The following is a 20,038-nucleotide window of genomic DNA, read 5'->3' as shown; positions in this document are numbered from 1 at the left end:
TTTTCAAAAGTCACTTCATATATATATATATATATATATATATATATATATATATATATATATATATATATATATATATATATATATATATATATATATATATATAATGCAATAGAATGACATTTTGATCTATCTTTTCTAAAAGGACTTAAAACACATGATAAAAAAAAATTAACAATACTTGGTTGAAATCAAACTCTAGTACCGAGTGTTACAATCCCTCAACAAAACATTTCACTATTGTCCCAAATTGGGAAAGAATATCTAATCTGCTCTTACCCATTTGGCTTTTCCTTCTTCCTTGGAGAGCATTGGTAACTTCCTATTAAGTATACTGACTGGCTGTGGTATTTGTGGCTATTCCCTTGACTCGACCAAGGGATAGTGCAAGAGTGAAAGAAATAACTATGTGAAAGGTGATTTTCCTATGCATTTGAGTGGGGTAACAACCTCACAGATTGAGGTTTTAGTTGTTTTAGTGCTTCTAACTAGGAAGTATAAAGACGACACAAAATAGAGAATGAAAGGAGAAAGGAGCAATCTTAGATGGAATGAATGCAGAGAAGCAGAAAACCATAATGGTTACTCAAGAAAGAATGTAAAGATACTTGTAGAATTAAGTACAAAGACAACACAAAATAGAAAATGAAAGGGAGAAAGGAGCAATCCTAGATGGAATGGATGCAGAGATGCAGAGAAACATAATGGTTACTCAAGAAAGACTAAAGATACGTGTGGAATTAAGTACAAATTCAGAGATCAATTCTCATCTACATCCTCAACAAATGGATAAGAAATGAATTTCATATTGAACTCAACAGCATCACAAAATTCATGACAAATTCTTCAGAAAGGACAAAATGTTTTTCCTGCTTGTTTCAATACAAAGCCTTAAAGATTGCAAAAAGCATCATAATAATCACATGACAGCCCTTTATAAAGCTAGAACAATTTTCTTCTGGTTGGTAAGAGAATTAGGAAAAATAAAATTCAAAATAATAAAATTTCTTTTTAAAATAAAGAAATTTTATGCATTACAATATACATACTTTTCAAAAGTCACTTTGTATATATCAAAATGTAATAAAATGGCATTTTGATCTACCTTATCTGAAAGGACTTAAAAGATGTGATAAAAATATTTTAACACCTAGTTGAAATCAACCCAATCTTCGCAGGGTCATAACTTTCTACTCACTGGTCAAACTTTGAAATTGTTACTCTACAAAAAATTAAGGCTTCTTTGCAGCCAAACAATTTAAATTATCACCTCTCTTCTTCTCAACCTCTCCGACTCAAGCCTTCATCATATGTTGTTTTGCAACCATGCCAGCTTACAAGATTACATTTTTTCTCCATCATGATCACTTCATCTCTCGTCATAAGAACCATAGTTACACCACCTTGGGGGATGGGGGGACGGCAGAACAGGGGGACAAGTTTCCAAGATAGGGGGATAGAGGGGCCTTCATTTGGGGATGGTGGAGGGACAGCAAGGGGATGGTGGGGGGACGGCGGGGGGACGGTGGCAGGGGACAGGAGGGGTGTGTATTGTTCTTCATTTTTCACACATGTTCAGATGAAAGTAAAATACATGCTTACTACTTTCCAATAATTTTTAGAAAATGCATCAAAGAAAAGTATTGTTATTCATTTTGAAATAACATACAATGTCCGTATGATGGAACAAATCATGATGGAAATAAAATGCTGAAAGTAAATTTCTCCCACACATCTGACTGTGAGAGTAGTCTCTACGTACTGATATACATCTATATTATACTGAAATCAGTAACATAAAGAGGAGAAAAGGGAGAAAAAGGTCATGGCCACCAGTCATTGCCTGTAATGACTGGTGAAGTGGCATCCATCTGCATCCACCATCTTGCTATCCCAGATCTCGCCCTTTCTGTGCTTCCAATCCCTGCGTCCACAAAAGAGAAAGGATTAGATCCAATGGATCTAAGCAATGTTGATAGCTCACTTCATCTCACTTTCATCATCTTACATGCTATTCATCTCAGTAAAATACAGACATACATCAGCAGATAGAGAGGAAAAGCATTATAGGTGGGATTGGTTGCATATAAATAATAGCAAAGGAAACATTAAAGGGACGAACTGTCAAGGTTTTGAAACCTTTTGTTTTGCTCATACAGCAAGAATGAAAGCCACAGTAAGAAGTTTTAGACACAGCAAAAAGATAAACATTTTTAGCCAATAGAAAGAGTGCATGCTACAGATTCAAAGGACAAGTATTTCAGAATTACAACAGATGTAGTGGCGACATCCAAAAGTCATAATCTCCAGGTGTCTAAACAAGTAGAGGTGGAGTTTATAAAAAAAAGAATTTGTGACGTCTAAGGTGGCAGAAACCCTCTGAAATCAAATCATGACACCCAAACAAATGATCATAAATAGCCTATTATTGAAGGTATTTGGCAAAGCCATTGTACAGATTCAAACAAGTTCCCACTGGTTCTTATATTTCTTATTTCTCTATGACTAGAAAGTTTAGTCACATAGAAAAACAATGAGAAAGTGTTGCTCTTGATTTGCAGAGTTATTCTAATATTACATTATCAGAAATGTTATTCTAATATTACACTATCAGAAATGGAGGGCCTATGAGAAAAAGGGGCATGAGAACAATATAAAAGTTCAGAGATTAAAGAATATCAGCATTGGAATAAATGTCTAAGACTATCTTACAAAATTTACAAGCTAGATTTATAAAGGCAAAAGAGGGACAAATGATAAGGAAGATTGTGATTTACCAGCAACATGTTATGGCATCAAAAGTACAAACTCAAGTAACTCTACCTCTCAGCAAAAGCATAAGAAAAGGTCAGAAAAGTGACGTTCAAGATTCACTTATAGCATAGCAATAGCAGAGATAAAGTTATTTTATTTACTAGCACTAGTATCATTATAATTATCTCAAGAAACTTCAGGACTGTAGCAAAAATAAATTTCACATGCTCAAATTTGCAATCAAATGAAAAGATAAATATGGCGCCTTGATGCATCTTCCAGTTAAAACCCAAATGAGAAAATTTGGTATACTTCCAACAGTAACCAATGAAAGTATGTCAGCAGTAGCAGATGTATAACTCAGTCATATCTATGAGGTGCATTACTCGAATACTAAGAACTCAGCAAAGAGCCAAAAAGAATTCACAGTTATTGCTCTAATTTCAACATTAAAAAAAACCTCCATTTTAATTTGGTAAATGATTTCTAAAGAAAAACCATAGATCTGGGGTGGTTTTTCTTTAATATTTTTCTAATTCTAAAACCCACATGGCTAGCAAGCTCACGAATGAAGCACAGAAAGAGCAAATTGACAAATATATTTTTTTTTAAACAATGGCTAAAACAACCAGTCAGCCTTATGTTGAACCATGATCTGAAGAGAAGTAACAAGGAAAATGGAGAATATATTGTTACTTACAGTAGAGAAAAACAAGAACCACGTCTTTTCTGTAGAAGAAAATGCCATTTTTCAATTGGCTCTCAGAGTTCGTCACTCATAACAGCATGGAGAACAAATCAAATCAAATGGTAGACACCAGTCGGCTTGCTTTAAAAGCCATACGTTTTCAACCATAAGTCTCAAAAAAACTCTATGGCGTCCAAGAAGATGACTACCTAACACCAATCGACAGCCAAAGAATTCATATTCTTTCATGCCAACGCTCACAAAGATGCCATAATGGAGATCAACAAGGAGCAGGGCAAAGAAAAATGGAGTCTTCAGCAACAAAAAGAAAATCGTTGGGTTAGTTTTGGACGGCTAGGGTTTCAAAACGACCCTACTCAGTTTATTTTGCTCTTGCTCGGCAATGAAATGACAAATAAGACTTCTTTCTTCCTTTTTAACATTCCCTTAAACTCATTTGATAAGTTTTCAGGTCCGTAGTATGGTGGGGAGTTTTTGTGACTTAAAACATATTTTTACCATTATTACATTACTATTATTGCATTACATGCGCGTTAAAATATTGTTATTCTTTTAAGTTGATAATTTACATTCAACTAAAAGATAATAAAATTTTATTGATTTAAAATAATAATGGTGCCAAATTAGAAGTCAAAAGACTCATTCTTGACTTAATTATATTTATATTTTATTGCATAGAATTATATTTGTAATTATTATTTTATAATTGATATTTTATAATTAAAAGTCAAGAGTTAAGACGAGTTAGAGGAAGAGTTGGTATTTTAAAATGCCAAAGTTCAAGGGACAATTTCAGTTGTTATTTTTAGAGGGATAGTTCTGACTGAAGACCTCAAAGTACATTGTGGAGTGATTTATGACGGTTTTGGGGACTTTTATACACTTTGCTTATGCATGGTTGGTGGAGCTTTAGTTCGGGATATTTTGAACATGTTTTTGGAGTTTTCAAAAGTTCTTAATAATGAGTTAACTCATTATTTCGACCCAGCTTTCCTGTTTTGAGACAGTTGTATTGTTGATATATACTCCTCTTATTTTTGGAGGAAGGGGTTCAGATTTTGAGAGAGGACACTTATGTGATTTGATCCTTAGTGCCTTTTTCTTCATGATTCTGATCCATTATGCAGATGTACTGTTTTGGGGGCCTTTGATGGAAATAAAGTTTTCATTGGAACCAGTTTTGGGAGTTAACAGATTTAGTTGTATGCGTTAAGGTGATTGATATTGTTCAAATTGTGTTTTAATAATAGACCTTTCTGAATGATGTCTTATCTTGTATCTTCTTTATCTAAAATGTTGTTCATAGGTTTGGAATTGTGTTTCCATTATGGATGTATTCGATTGTGATTAAATTCCTTTTGTATATTTTCAAGTTCATGAACCTTCTCTTAAATTATTGATATGAGTTAGCGGATCTTCAAATAAGGTTTCTTGTGATTGTCTTGTCAAAACTTTCGTTGTGTCTCAGGTATAGTAGTGTTTTTGTGTTATCAATCTTGGTGTATCACCTTATTTCTTTGAGTTTTCCGTGTTTTAGGTTGTCTTTTTACCCTTTTCCATCTGAAAGTTTCACCTCTCCATTAGTACAAGTAAGGTATAAGATATATCATACAGGAACCGGCCTAGAAACCGGAGGTTCAACCAAGTTATAAGTTACCTACAACTTTTGGTTGATCCCATGTTTCTCCAAAATTGCTATGAGTTTTAGAACTTAAGGCAAATTTTCAGGGTGCAAATTTTGGAGATAGCGTGTATATATATACATATGGTACTTTAAATGCTAGTTATGAAAAGATGTATTCCAATATATGATATAAAGATGTAAAAAAGTAAATACTTGAACATTGGATTGAATTGGAACATGGAACATTGAACATAAATTGTCGAATCAGCAACTAGTCAACATCAGGATATTCCTCATCCTCGGAAGAGGTAGCGGAATCTGGTGGTGCCGCTAGGGACGGGGGGACATAGTCCCCAAGTCCCCAGTGCGTCCAAGTCTTTGGGACATGGGGCAAAAAGTGGGGTTGTGTCCCCATGTTACTATGATATTAAGAACTTATTTGCAGTTGGCAGATGTAACCAGATTATCTAATACTATCTTAACAGTACCTTAGAATCCTTATTTCTGATCAAACTTGAAATCGCCAAAAAAGTCTGGGAGCTCCAAAAAAATATATTTATTTTGTCTGGCTTGAGAGACAGGAAGTTTTGCGATATCCTATGTGGACTCAACTGGAACAATCTCTCTCATGATATATTTTTTCCCATACTTGCTGTTCTAATATATGATTAAATTTATACAGATATTCTTTGGCTGGTTGCAATAATCATACTTCAGCATTTTAACAAATGGCATGATCATGCAACATATACGGTAATAATTCAGATGATACATTCTTTCTAGTTACATAGTTGCTTGATCATGACAAACTTGAAGCTCATTTCCATCTTCTCAGTATCTGACAAGTATGCAGTTCTCAGTCTTTAGGACACACCAGAACATTCTATTCAAATTAGAACATGATGAAGAATGGATGAAAATGTTAAACTCAAAAGTAACAAAGAGGGCCTGATCTTACATATTCCTTAGCCTACTCTTAATTTTCAAATTTCTATACAAGGACCGCTTTGTTTGACTCATCATGCCGCCCTCATTTTTCACCTGAAACCCTATTTTGGCATTATGCAGGAACACATGTAGCCAAGTATTCATTCTCCAAACTTGAATGCCTGATCTTCCTCCTTGGTTTCAATCACCTCAAAAGCTCTGTATTGTACTCTAGCTGGAGAATTAGAATATCTGCCCCAAATCTAAATTCAAACCTTAACTGCAATCCAAGCATACATTAATAGATTCAATTTGCACATGCATAATAAGAGGGCATTCTATCAAACAGTTGATTTGTCTTATCTGTGCTTTCACATTTTGAATGCTCTGCTCAGAGGCTTCCATTTAGCATTGGCTGGGAGAATGCTGGGAAATGTGGACTGGTCAATTTGGAGACAAGTCAACATACCATTTTATGTGTCTCTTACCATCACTGCATTCACGATAGATTTGGGTTTCACGGAGATAGATTAAATTGTTCATGTGTCGTGTGTGTTTTCATTATTTGTACACGTGTTAACCCAGTGACATGCATTGTCCATGCTCTGATCTAGTGTCCTACATTTCAGCAAACAATTTACATCCCTTGTATCTAACTTCGCATTTTACATAGTTTTCTAACAATTCCCAAGTCTTATCTCCACTTCAGTACTTCACTCATGCTTAAATGGATGTTTATGTTTCACACAATCTGCTCCACAGTCTTTAGATATTTGTCAAACAGTTTGCTCCCTATCATGGCTGTGCTTCCACACAGTTCACATAGTTTGTCTAATTTTCCACATTTTACATACAACAGTGGTCTGAAATTGTATCCACTTTTGAGTATGCTTCAATAAACGTCTCTATGTTGTTCAAAAACTCCTAGTGAGAACAGACAGGTAAGATGTTAGCAAAAGGTTCTTTTGTTTGATTTTACACCCACCAGTTGTGCACTTTCCTAACAGTTTTTGTGCATATCCTGTTAGTGAGTAAGCCATAGCAATTACAGCCATGAAGTTCCATGCAATACTATCTAAAATTATACCTTCGAGAAGGAAGGTTAGATCCAAATGGCACCAAGGATTCAATTTGTGTCATTAAACCAATATCAGGTCTACTGTCATCAATCACAACAAGGACGTCACTTTGCGGGACTTCCACAGCTTCATCTTTAACCCACCCATCATCAGATCATAACAAGCATTATCTAGTGGACTGCTTATTAACTGTCTTAATGTAGATTCTACAAATGTAACATTTGTTACTGGCTGTGAGCTTTCATGTGATATTATGTTCTCAACTGAGCAGGTATGTACTCGCTAAGAAATATGTAGAAGACTCCAGGGGGATCCTTATCCTGTATTCAGACCATTCTGTGGGAGCATATCTCTTTGAGACCTTCTTTCCAAAATATTGTCGGGTTTTGATTCTCAAATTGTGTGCAAGTTCATTTGTTTCCAGACTTGAGAGTTGTTTTGTACATTAACTCTTCATGAGCGGGATTTTCAATTGTATATGCAACTTATAATCCCATGCCAGGATTTTGGGTTAAACATGTGACTTGAATCTCTATCATTTATATACATTACAGGGTTACACAGCTTTTTTTGCACATTTATAAACATTACAAAGCTGCAGCAAATGCCTGGCATCCCCTCAACTTCAACACTGCACAAGATTTTAAGGTTACAATAAGAGGTTTCAAGGTGGTTGTGCAGCTTACAAAGGTGTGGAAAGTCCACAAGTCTACCTCTGGTTAAGTTTGTTGGAAAACATTGCCCAACTTCATGTCTTTCCTCTCCTTGCCATGCTCACATATGTTCCCACAATTTCCTAAGACAATATTCTTGGCAAATATAAAGAAATAGTAACAGTGTAACACCTATTAGAATGTACTAAATGAGAATCCAAATATGGTATAGGACCTCCAATGAGATCTGATTTTCTTTGGATCATTTGGAGTTTCTGATGAAGGGGCATCAAGAGCCTCCTATTGATCAAAAGTCGTCATAATTTGTTATGACTTGGCTTTAGGTTGAATAGGCATTTTTGAGTCTAATAAAGTCTTTGATGGTTCTTTGGGACCACATTGAACCATTTCGGAAAGTTATAGGTCAATAGGGCAAAAAATTGCAAAGTAGCAAAAAATTGTCATATAGCAACAAAACTTTGTCAAGCAACTTTTAGAAGTTGTCATATTGTTGGTTCGGTTAACAAATGGATTAGTTGGTCAGTTGGACAGTTGAAATTGATTGAAAATGTATAAATTTGGATTCCAAAATTGTTTAGGGGGATAGGTGAACATTGCAATGAGAATTTTGAAACATTTTTGGGCAAAAATTACTTGGGTTTTCATGTAACACTCCTGTTCTTCACATTATACGAATTGTTGGATTCATATAAAAATCTGAAACCTATTGGACTTGGTTGTCATATGAATATACTTTGCTCTTTCCTTTGGTTTCATCAAATTTCATCCAGTTGAGATATAGCATTTTTTGTAGATGCAGGTCAAAAGATTGTATTTTTCTGTGCTAACAGTCTGCAAAAATGAATGGTACGAATTTGTACAGACTGACATTTGTCAAAAATCAATTGGAGAAGTTAGGTCTTTGAATTTACTTTCATTTGCAAGTGGTCTCATTGATTTTCATTAAGTTTTGTGGAAGTTATAGAATTTTCTTTCATAACCGGTCAAAACTCTTCCTAGATTTTTCAGTGACCATGTTTAAAATAGTTTGGTCTTGCATTGTTGGGTTCTCATGAAAATTGGTGTGGATGTCTTCTTATCTTTAATTCCATTAAGTTGCAGGCCATTTCATGAATTTTTGATCAAATTTTGAATAACTGTCCTAAGAAGACAGAATGAGAGTTAAGGACAGCATATGGAAGATTTGACAAACCAAGTCCAAAGTGATTGTGTAGTCTTTATGGACCTTGTTTAGATATCGCATAACCAAATTTGTGTTGTATGTATCTGTACCTATCCATAGTGCAGTCTCAAACATACTCGTCATGAGTGAAGAGTTATTTCCATGTATTGAGTTGGATTTTGGAATACAAAGTGGATTGGTCCTAGTTGTCAAGAAGACCACATACTGTTCTCAAACCTATTGAAGGTGTCCTGAGAAAGTGTACTTTCTCAAGATGTTGAGGGGTTCCAGAAATGAAAGGTCTAAAAAATGGTGTTAAGTTTCACCTTGGGAGTGAATGGTGATAGGAAGACCCTAAGTCTGAATTTTATGTTTCTCTGAGCTTCCTCTGCATCCGTTTCCATATTGCATGTAGATTTATAAAAACTGCCAAACTGCATCGTGACTTCTCATCTCTGCAATTTTACAGCTCAATGTCAAACTTTTTGACTACCTATGTAAGTATCACAAACTTGCAAAATTACAATATATACCCACTTTTGCACTCACATTAGTTTTAGCAGAAAAACCTTTGGACTCCCACATTTGTATACATTTGTAACCTTTTCAACCAGACAAACTCCACAACAAATTAGAAGAATCATCTTGATTATTATAATTTACGATACAACATACTACACTCAGTTTTATAAACAACACACCATATTGAAATATTCTATGTTATTGACAACATAAAATTGGATTGCGTAGACAAGAGCATGCTACCATGCCAAACCTGCAACACATGCAATGACCTGTAAACAATAATCTAAGATTGAATCACTTGTGTACTACATCCAGCTGTTACAAACCGCCAAGCACAAGTGAAAAATTAAGAAAGAGAATATCTTCAGTAGAGTTGCGGCGCCTGATGAGTCGGCCAAGGGAGCCTAAGGATATTTATCCTCTACTCTCAAGATTCAAGAAATTTCATTTTGAAAGTGGCTACAAAACACTAATGCAGAAATATCAAAGCAAAATGGATGACACTCCTAAAATTCTAATGCCTCATTTAAATGAAAAAAGGAGGGCCGTAAATTAGCTGCATTCCCACAATAGAAAATGCTATTCAAGTCGAAATTAACTGCATAACTCAAAGCCCCCACTCTTACAACATAACTGCCCTCTTTGAAATGTCAACTTGGAATTCCCATAATGCACTATCAAAAAATAACAAAATCTATAATTGCTAGTTGTCTCAAATTGTAAACGCCCCCTTTAAAGAGAATTTTACCTTCCAAACCATCAAAAAAAATAATGGGATGAGCTACAGGACTGTATAAGAAGGATAAATGGAAAGGGGGCATTAGACATTCAAATAATTTTGACCCCTGCAGTAGGTGCTTCCAACAGACCAAGTATCATGTAATGGCCCTATCCTTCAAATTCTTCTCCCATATGCAATGATGGAATCCAACACCAATTTAAGTTTCTCTTAATCATTCAAGGGTGGTTGATCAACTAATTACACAACATGTTAGCTCAATACCCTTTTAAAGTAATATATGTGGAAAACATTGTAAAAACAATTACCTACACGCAACCCCAATCCATAGGCCACTTTACCTAGTCTCCTCAAAACATTGTTTGTTCAATAAAAATAAACTCTGAGCTTTTCATTTCCCAATTAGTTAGTGGACGTATATTTTAAGGTTGTGGATGCAGATGTCTCAAACGGTCTCTTTGTATGCTGTTGGTTTGCACAAAGCTTTTGTTGATTTTGGGCCCGCTGCAAATGATTTTTAAGTGATCTAAAAATGCCTCATCTCTATCCCACCAAGTCACTAGATGCTAGTACCTTCTCATCCATGAACACCAAAACAATCAAAATCAATGTCATAACTATACAATGTCATAAATGAAGTTGTGCCAATGGATGTATGATGATTGGTGGTGTAGCCATAGTTGCACTCATCACCTATTTATCAGTGATCAATGCATTTATTGCAATAAAACATTCATGGTGCTAAAATACTGAACTTTATTGCCATTTTTATCGTCGATAATAAAACAGTCATAAGTGGATTATTTATCGACCATAGTCACCTAATTAAGATTGTTGGCCAAACAAAAGTGCATTTTTCATTTTGTGAGTTCTAAACTGCTATTTGGGGATCAAATGGCTCCCAAGGTTTTGATAGGTGATGTGGAGAAATCTAGAGCAATTTTTAGTGAATTTGAAGTGGATGTCAGACCTTATAAGTATTGATTTTTTGCATCTTAAAAAATCAAGAAAATGGTATTGTTTTGAAGTGCTACCTCTTGACCCCACTAGGGACATTGCTCTCAAACTCTTGCAAGAGGCACTACCACTTGACCCAACTGGGGGTGTTGCCCCCAAACCCCCCAACTGTGAGTGTGTGCAATACAAGTCATCATCTCTATTGATGTGTAGCTAGATCAAATCCCTTCCAAGGCCGACCTAGTACAACTAATGGCTAATTGGCCTATCAGCCTTAACCATGTTGCTAGAACTTTGCCATATCAATCCTTATTTTGGTCTGGCCCTTTTTGGGTGATTTATGTAACTTGCAATGATGTAATTTGGCAAGACCTATTACATTAGTCAAGACCCATATAAATGTAACTTGTAACTAATAGGTTTGATCAGCTATGTTCCCCGGGGACTCGTACCCCTCAAAAAACCAACGTTTCGGGAATGGGGACATTCCCGTCTCAGGGACTTCATTGGGGACTTGCATCCGTCCCCAATTTTTTAATATGCAAAAAATTTTAAAAATAAATAGCTGTCCCTTGTCGTCCCCATCCTGAAAACTCAGGGGAACATAGGTTTGATGTTATTCTTGGTGCCAAAACTACAAGGCCAACTTGAGGTCTATTAGGAGGTGTTGATTCATATATATGCAAGGCCATTCTTGCATCAATAGTAATTAATTATGCATTGGACATAATATGTAGTGTGCTCAAGGAGATGATGAGAATTTATCATCTATGGTTGGGAAGGCGACAAATCTAATGGATTTCCTGTGATTAACGAGCACTACCATAAAATTAACACAATATCAAAGTCGGTTAGAAATCTGGTAAGAGGCCTATAGATTTCATTTCACTCAATGCTTCACCTTGCATTTTGTCGAATTTCATTAATGAGAGAAATTAGGAAAGAACATTGGTAGAAGACTAACTTATAAAGTGACAAGTATTCTTTATGGTTGAATGATGTTCATGAACTTTGTTTGAGTAAATAATTAATTATTTATTCTATTTACTTAAGCTTAGTTAGTTAAATGCATTTTATTTATTAGTTGTAGTCTAGGAGTTTGTTATAAGTTGTTGACAATACGGGAGTTTTTTCTCTCCTAAGTCATACTTATCCTCTCACTTTGTTTGAGGACTGTCCACCTCATGTGGATGTATGCTTAGTTGTCACACTTATCTCCTAGCGTCTTCTAGCTTGTTCTAGGAGATTCCTTGAGGCCTTTATAAGCAATCTCTCCCTCATTATATTTCACAACAACAAGACATTTAGTATATTGTAAATACTTATTTTCTTGTGTTTGCATATTTTCTCTCTCATGTCCGTTTAGGGTTTTTCCCTTGCTCCACGCTCTTCCTTCCTTGGCTTCCCTTTGATAGGTTTTTACATGCAGGTGATCTTGGGCATCTTCGGAGTTGGATTTCATCAATTCCAACATGGTATCAGAGCCTCCCTACTGCTGCTTCGTTGAAAGATTTTTAAAGCTGTGATTTGAAGTCACAAACCCTAGTTTGTTTGTGCATTTTTCTTCAAATCAGGGGGACAACGATTTTTCGGAGCACTTTGGACCCAAACGGACGCTGCCATTGGATCCAGAAGGCCGTTTGCAGTTAGGATTCAGATAAAACTTTTCACTTTTGGAGACAGAGCTTCGAGAGGCAAAATTTTTTAGTCGAAGATTCCGCCGCCTCCACTGGTGCTTCTGCTCGTCTGCCGCCAGCCCGCGGCTCCGCTCCGTCAGCGTACACGTCTGCACCTACCAGGGAGGATTTTCAGCCCCGTCAGCACCTGTTAGGGTGTGACACGTGGCAAGTCAACCACATGGCACTTTGCCACGTGGCCCCTACCATGTCACTCCTCTGCCACGTGGCACCTTTTTTTGCTCCGATGGGCCGCAAGCCGTCAAATTTAATGACGCTTTCTGCTGACATCAGCATGATGTCAGCGCTGCATCATATGACCCTTGCACCTCTCCAAGGTCATTTTTGACCCACTTGCGATTTTTTGGCCATAACTTGAGCATACGGAGGTATTTTTCCAATCCGAAAGAAGCACCAGAAAGTTGGTTTCGAGACAAAGACATTGGTGCGGGTATTATTAGGTTTTGATGCATTTTTATTGCCCATTTTTTCAGTTGAAGTCCAAGGTTGTGTTTTTGACTCCGGCAAGCTTTTCTTTTGCGTCCCATGTCAATTTTTTGAAAACGTTATATTTTTGGAAAGCTGGTTTTTGTCACCTTTTCAAAAATGTGGTCCTTTTCTTCAATTTTTTGCCCATGCTCTTTCTATCATGTTTTTGGCATTTTTGCTCTATGGTGAATATCTTAGGTGTTTTAGGTCCGAGGATCATTTTCCTGGCATGGTTTCCTTTGTTTTGGGCTGTACTATGTTTTGTTGCAACTTGTTTTCAGTTTTAATCATTGTAGCTATCATTTTGAAGCACTTTTATGTATCACATTAAGATAAAGTGCCACTCTTGCATTCTGGGAGTCATGAACATTGTTTTTGAGTCAGTTGTACGTCCACTATTTTCATAAAGCACCATGGGGGGGATAGTTGTTTGCTATTTTAAGCCTTCTCCCTTTGTCAAGTGAGTGTCCCTTCCACAACATTAGCCCCATGTAGCATCAGTGTGACCGTGTCTTTATAGGTGTTTGTACCTCTTCCTCTCTCGTCGTTCTTGGTTCGTTTGCAGGAGACTTTGGCCCACCTTCTCAATTGTCTGTCATCTCACCCCGTCTGCATTAAGGGCAATGCATCCGTGGTTCGATGGTTCGATAGTGTGAACTATGTATTCAATGGTTGATCCTATATACAAGGCGATTGCAGTGGCTGGCTACCTATGCATTTCGGTGAGATGGATCATCTACCATATAGACATGCTCGGTTCGTGCCTTCTTCCTTGGAGGTTCTTCAGATCAGCAATTTGGCAGATTTGTAGCTTCTTCATGCTTCAGTGATACTCTTCATGATCACTCATCGTTCCTGTTTTAAGGGACATTTCCCTAGTTGGAGGCTTCTTTAGTTCTTCACTAGGTTACCTCTTTTTGGGGGAAGGTTTTTCCCACATGGTTTTCTCTCTTTCCCCATTTTTAGCGATTGCATCTCTTTGCTTTGTACATGGGTACCTAACATGGCCTCGTTGCTGGAACCCTTTCTGCATTTCTGCATTTCTTAGTTTTGTGAGCTTAAGGCATTTCCCTAAGTTGCACTTAAGGAGGGGTGTTAGAGTAAATAATTAATTATTTATTCTATTTACTTAAGCTTACTTAGGTAAATGCATTTTTTTTATTAGTTGTAGTCTAAGAGTTTGTTATAAGTTGTTGACAATACGGGAGTTTGTTCTCTCTTAAGTCATACTTATCCTCTCACTTTGTTCAAGGACTTTCCACCTCACGTGGATTTGTTCGAGAACTTTTCACCTCATGTGGATGTATACTTAGTTGTCACACTTATCTCCTAGCATCTTCTAGCTTGTTCTAGAAGATTCCTTGAGGCCTTTATAAGCGGTCTCTCCCTCATTGTATTTCACAACAAGACATTTAGCATATTGTAAATACATATTTTCTTGTGTTTGCATATTTTCTCTCTCATGTCCGTTTAGGGTTTTTCCCTTGCTCCACGCTCTTCCTTCCTTGGCTTCTCTTTGACAAGTTTTTGCATGCAAGTGATCTTGGGCGTCTTCAAAGTTGGATTTCATCAACTCCAAAAAACTTTTCATGTTGTTATTTATTCATGCAATATAGTTGGGATAGTGAATCATGTAGGATTCAAGCATTGATATTTCTCTTCCAAATAGTCTTGAACTATTATTAATCTTTGTGAAATGTTTTTGGACAAACCAAGAAGCATAAGAGGTTGCCTTCAAGAAAGGAAGATCTTGATAACTACTTGCATTTCTTTGAAGAGGATGAATTAACATTCAAAGAAAGTCTGATAATTCACCAGAGGCAACCTTGTTCGAGGAGGTCAGAAGGTTGACATCCGACTCTGATGGAATCTAACATATCATCAAAAGCAACCTTGGATGAAGAGGTTAGAAGATTGATATGTGCTTTAGAGGGATTCAGTCATTTTAGAAAGTTGATATCAAGTTCAGAGGGAGGTACATTGCCTTAGTAATGTATTATCCTATGGGAGAAGTTTGAGGTGCAAGCCCTCAATAATGCATTCTTCTCTGGAAAAAGTTTGAGGCGAAAGACCTCGTTCCACCTTCTACAAGTAGATATGGTGGATCCACCCTCTGGGAGTAGGCATGGTGGAAATACATTCTTCTCTAGGAGAAGTTTGAGGTGAAAGACCTCGTTCCACCCTTCACGAGTAGGTATGGTGGATCCACCCTTTGTGAATAAGCATGGTAGAGATGCATTCTTCTCTGGGAGAAGCCTGAAATGAAAGCTCTCGTTCCACCCTCTATGAGTAAGCATTGTGTCTGAGATAAAAGCTCTCACTCCACCCTCTATGAGTGGGCATGGTGGATGTCATGGAAGAAATTCCATGATGTAGCACTTTTTTTAATTCGCCCTCTAGAAGGAGCCATGCTAAACGACATCACATTTCCATGATGAGCATTTGTGCTTCCATTCATGTAAGTAGCCATGGTATATCCACCCTCTGGAAGTAGCCATGGTGGTTGTGTTAACTTGCATTTTCATGGGAGTAGCTCTGATGGTTGTCACTACATAACTTGAATGTTGAGAAGGAATCCTCCGTAGCTATGAGGGAGCATTGGTGTGTAGCTAAGTTGGATCCCTTCTAGGGCCATAGGGCCAACCAAGTACACCTAATGGCTAATTATCCTTTCGGCCTTAGCCATGTTGTTAATAAATCTTGCCCTTATTAATGCTTATTTGGATATAGCTCTATTTGGGCGATTTTGCAATTATGCAATTGGGAAAGGCCTATATGAATTTAACTTGTAATAAATAGATTTCATCCTATCCTTGGTGTCAAAACTACAAGGCTGACTGGAAGTCTATTGGTAACCATTGATTCATATATATGCAAGGTCATTCTTGAATCAATAGTCATGAATTATGTGATGCACATAATATGTAGTGTGCTTGGAGTGATGATAAGAGCTTACCATCTATGGTTGGGAAGGCAACAAATTTGATGATTTTCCTGTGGTTAACAAGCACTACAAAAAAATTAACAACCTACACTTTTTTCATCAATCTTCTTGGATATTACTTAAAGCATACCTATCATTTGGAAGACGGCTTTTCTTTTTGGGTGAGATGATGTGGTCGATATAAAATGCCTATTGTTTAGTTTGATAATATAAGTTGAGTCACAACCAATTGTGCAAAGGGAGGAAGCACAACCACAATAGATTTCTAGGACTAGAGCCCCTACACCACCAACATTTTTTAGTATTACTAGAGTTGTTGGTTAGGGTAAGAGTAAGATGTACACAATTTTGATGTTGTACTTGTTATTTACTTATATTTTTACAGAGACAATTTGCAATTGCTTTAGTGTTTAGACTATTAGGTTATGACTACCAGCCATCAACATTCCACATAAGAATGTCATCTTGGACCCTATTTGCATTTAAATATATCTAGACTCATCGTGTTTGTCTTGTTTACTCATTTACTAACTCATTAGATGCATCTCCTCATTGAATTTTGCAAAAAAATTGCCTTACTAATTTTTTAAGTTGTAGGTTTTTTGTCAATCTCCTTTTTTTACCTTTTACTTGGCCCTTGGCAATAAGTTGCCCACAACTATATTTTCAACTATGGTTGTAGCAATGCTCTCTAAGGTACAACCACTTGACCCATGCCACCAGTTGATTTGTGACAAAATTTGCTAAATATCCTTCAATCATTTATTCGCTCCCCATTTTTGCCAGCATTGGAGTTTTAGGGATTAGCCTATTGTTGTGATCCTCGTAGGCTAATTATTGTGGATAGAGGGTTTTGTGAGGCAGTGGCTTGGCTTGGGAGGGTCTCATCTTCTCCACAATTCAGTAAGCTACAGATTGGTCTTCATTTGGCTCATATTGGACTTCGTTTGGGCTTAGTTTTGTGTACTTACTATTTGTGGTAAAGTGGTGTTGATTGAGATGAACCCTTTCTATTTTTGAAAAGCGCATTTGGTCATATGGAGAAATAATAGGTATGAGTCCTATTTCAGACGACATATTTAAATGAAGAGTATTTTGGGAGTTATTATATTTTTAGTGGCCAAATTATTATTAAATAATTAAATGGCTTATTATAAAGTTATAATTTAACTTAAGGGTTGAGTTATCATTGGAAAGAGCCCTTTATTAATTAGTTAAGCCAAGTCAAGTGAAAGAATCTAATGGAAGCTTCTAATTAATGTTGTGTCGTGAAGCTTCTTGAGTGAAGTTACATTTTGGCAACAAAAGGGAAACTAGAGAAAATACAAGCCCATTTGTTTAGAAAAGAACACTTGGATAATTTATTTGCTTTTGTTGTCTTTGTGGCTTTTTCTGAGTTTTCTAAATAGTGTGCCCTTGCTGAAGTATAAGGGTCTGGTTCTGAGTTGTGCATTGATTCCACAGCTAGGTATTGTGAATCAAGTTCTAAGTACTTTACCAATTCTCCTTACTGTGCTCTCTATATCTAAGGAGGAATTCATTTTGTCGTGTGATTTCAAGAAAGATTATTTGGTGAAGATTTATAGGGTCCTGTGTTTGCATCTAGAGAAATCATTGAATGCATTTGAGATTACTATTGGAAGTCTATAGTGTGTATATTCATCTAGAGGCCACTTTTTGCTAGTGAATGCATTTACAACCTTTCACAAGGTTGGACATCATCATTGGGACCAAGCATTGCTTTACAAGGAGCTGCCAGTTATCACAGACCTACATTTCATTTCCTAAAGGCTGCAGTTACCTGTGATTAGGGATTACTTCACAACATAAACCTGTGATTTGGTCTCACAAGGCTGTGATTCAAAAGTCTTCCTATGGCTAAGTCTTTATGGCCTGTGTTTGAATTGGAGAAGGCTGCGTTAGCTACCTCAGAGGCTGGTTGGCGTTGATCATCAATCCTTTACAATCAAAACACAAGCAAATTCATACAGGTCCGACTTTAATGTTGGAGAAGGCAATGTTGGAATTGGAGGAAGTTGTTATATGCATCATTAGTCGCCCAGCTGGAATACTGATCTATTTCTCATCAAGTTCTAATTCTTTTATTGTAAATCTCTCTTACATACCCAATCAAAATAAAGAGATCCGAGTTCCAATATTTATTTCAGTATTTCATTGTGGCAAATCAAAATGAGAAGGGAGCGAAGGGTCATACTCAATTGTCTTAATTAGTGCAGAATTTCAGAATTAAAGTTGTCCTGTTAGAAATCAGTTTTTCCAGTGCAGTTATCTGTCATAGATTTCAAGGTGGGATTGTTCAGACTACACCATTAATTGGGGCAATATCTATTTGCATTATGCTCAAGACTTTAGCACTCTATATAGTGATAATTAGCTTTGCTTGCCAAGTATTTGATATAATGCCAAACATTTGATTTGTGAGTAAAATTGATGGAATCATTGTTTATCTAAGCCATAACCAGGTAAGGTTATTATAGTGGTATCAGAGTTGTTTCCTGCTAGCCTGTACAAATTGGGCTCAGTTTGATTGGGGCTTTAATTTGGAGATTCGATTTTCAGCGTTATGGATGGTGACAAGAGGTTTGGTATTCATTATACCCGCAGAGGACATACTTCTCCGCCTAGGGATAGAGAATCTGAGATATGGGGTATTGTGAAACAATTGGATGTGCTAGTGAATGAGCTGAATCAAAATCACAAATGGATTACCTAATTGATTTCGAATCCAAAATTTGAGCAAAGCATGATATCGCTTTTTTGAAGAGTGAAATGTGATGATACAATTGCGGCTACAGATTTGCAAGACATTTCTTATGAGACACCGCGTGAGTTGGCCACAATTGAGGTGGAATGTGATGAAAATTCATGTCACTTTAAGTCACATGATGTGGTTGTTGGCATGAGTTTCGAGGATCATGTATTTGATGTCGATACAGTGAAAGTGGGAGTAGGAGCATGCCAAGATATCATCATATCAACAACCACTTCTATGTCATTTGAGTCATCCAACAAGGACTTTAGCAGTATGCATGCAGTTGTAGATGTGTACTCTGATGATAGTACACTTTTTATTGATGATGAGGTGAGTGATGTAGTGACAAAGTCATGTTATACTACTAACCAACACAGTGTTGATGTTCATTTCATAAACAATCCTATGTTCGACATGGATGCAGCATTGTCTTATGACAATCCGTTGTTTGAGGTTGATGTTGATCATTCACCTGAGTGGAGTTGGGCTCAATTTTCACCATTTGCAAAAGTTCAGTTTTGTGTTGTGGCAATTGGTGATGTTCCTGTGTCCACAGATTTTGACGTAGCTACACCTATTGTTGATACAGTTGGCATGAGTGCCTATGGTTCTCCTATGGCTACATCTCTTCCAAGGATTGTTGATCAGGTTTCCAGTCCAGTATGTATTATGTGGGTGGTGGCCAGGAAGAAGATATTTCTTGTGGAGTTTTCTTCTGATAATATTCTAACTCCTACATCATTAGCACAAGTTTTGAGTGCTATACTACAGGTTATGTTGTTGGTCCTAATGATGTTAGTGGTATCGAGTTGGTTCAATGTTGAAAGGGGTGTCACATACTTCTTCATTTCGGATCCAGGTGGAGGTTGGAGTTCACTGTGATGCCAAATTGCTTGAGGACAAGCAATCTTGGGGAGGGAGAACTATAATGTCCCCATTTTTGCCAACATTGGAGCTTCAGGGATTAGCTTATTATTGTGATCCTCGTAGGCTAATTATTGTGGAT

At 36.8% G+C, this 20,038-nt stretch overlaps 1 protein-coding gene across 1 annotated transcript in view; it reads right to left on the bottom strand.

Moving 5' to 3' along the window:
- Nucleotides 1-1,615: 1,615 nt before the first annotated feature.
- The window catches only part of LOC149558183 (arogenate dehydrogenase 2, chloroplastic-like), a 39,434-nt gene continuing 21,011 nt past the window's right edge, over nucleotides 1,616-20,038 (bottom strand). The window contains exon 3 of the mRNA XM_089832533.1: nucleotides 1,616-1,924. The gene's annotated coding sequence lies outside the window, so the exon portion shown is untranslated. The remainder of the gene's footprint in view (nucleotides 1,925-20,038) is intronic.

The sequence above is a fragment of the Cupressus sempervirens genome, chromosome 5, assembly GCF_028749045.1.
Source record: "Cupressus sempervirens isolate cs-2001-9-10 chromosome 5, ASM2874904v1, whole genome shotgun sequence".
Lineage (NCBI taxonomy): Eukaryota > Viridiplantae > Streptophyta > Pinopsida > Cupressales > Cupressaceae > Cupressus > Cupressus sempervirens.
The sequence above is the reverse complement of the archived record's forward strand: the minus strand, read 5'-3'. Positions and strand labels throughout refer to the sequence as shown.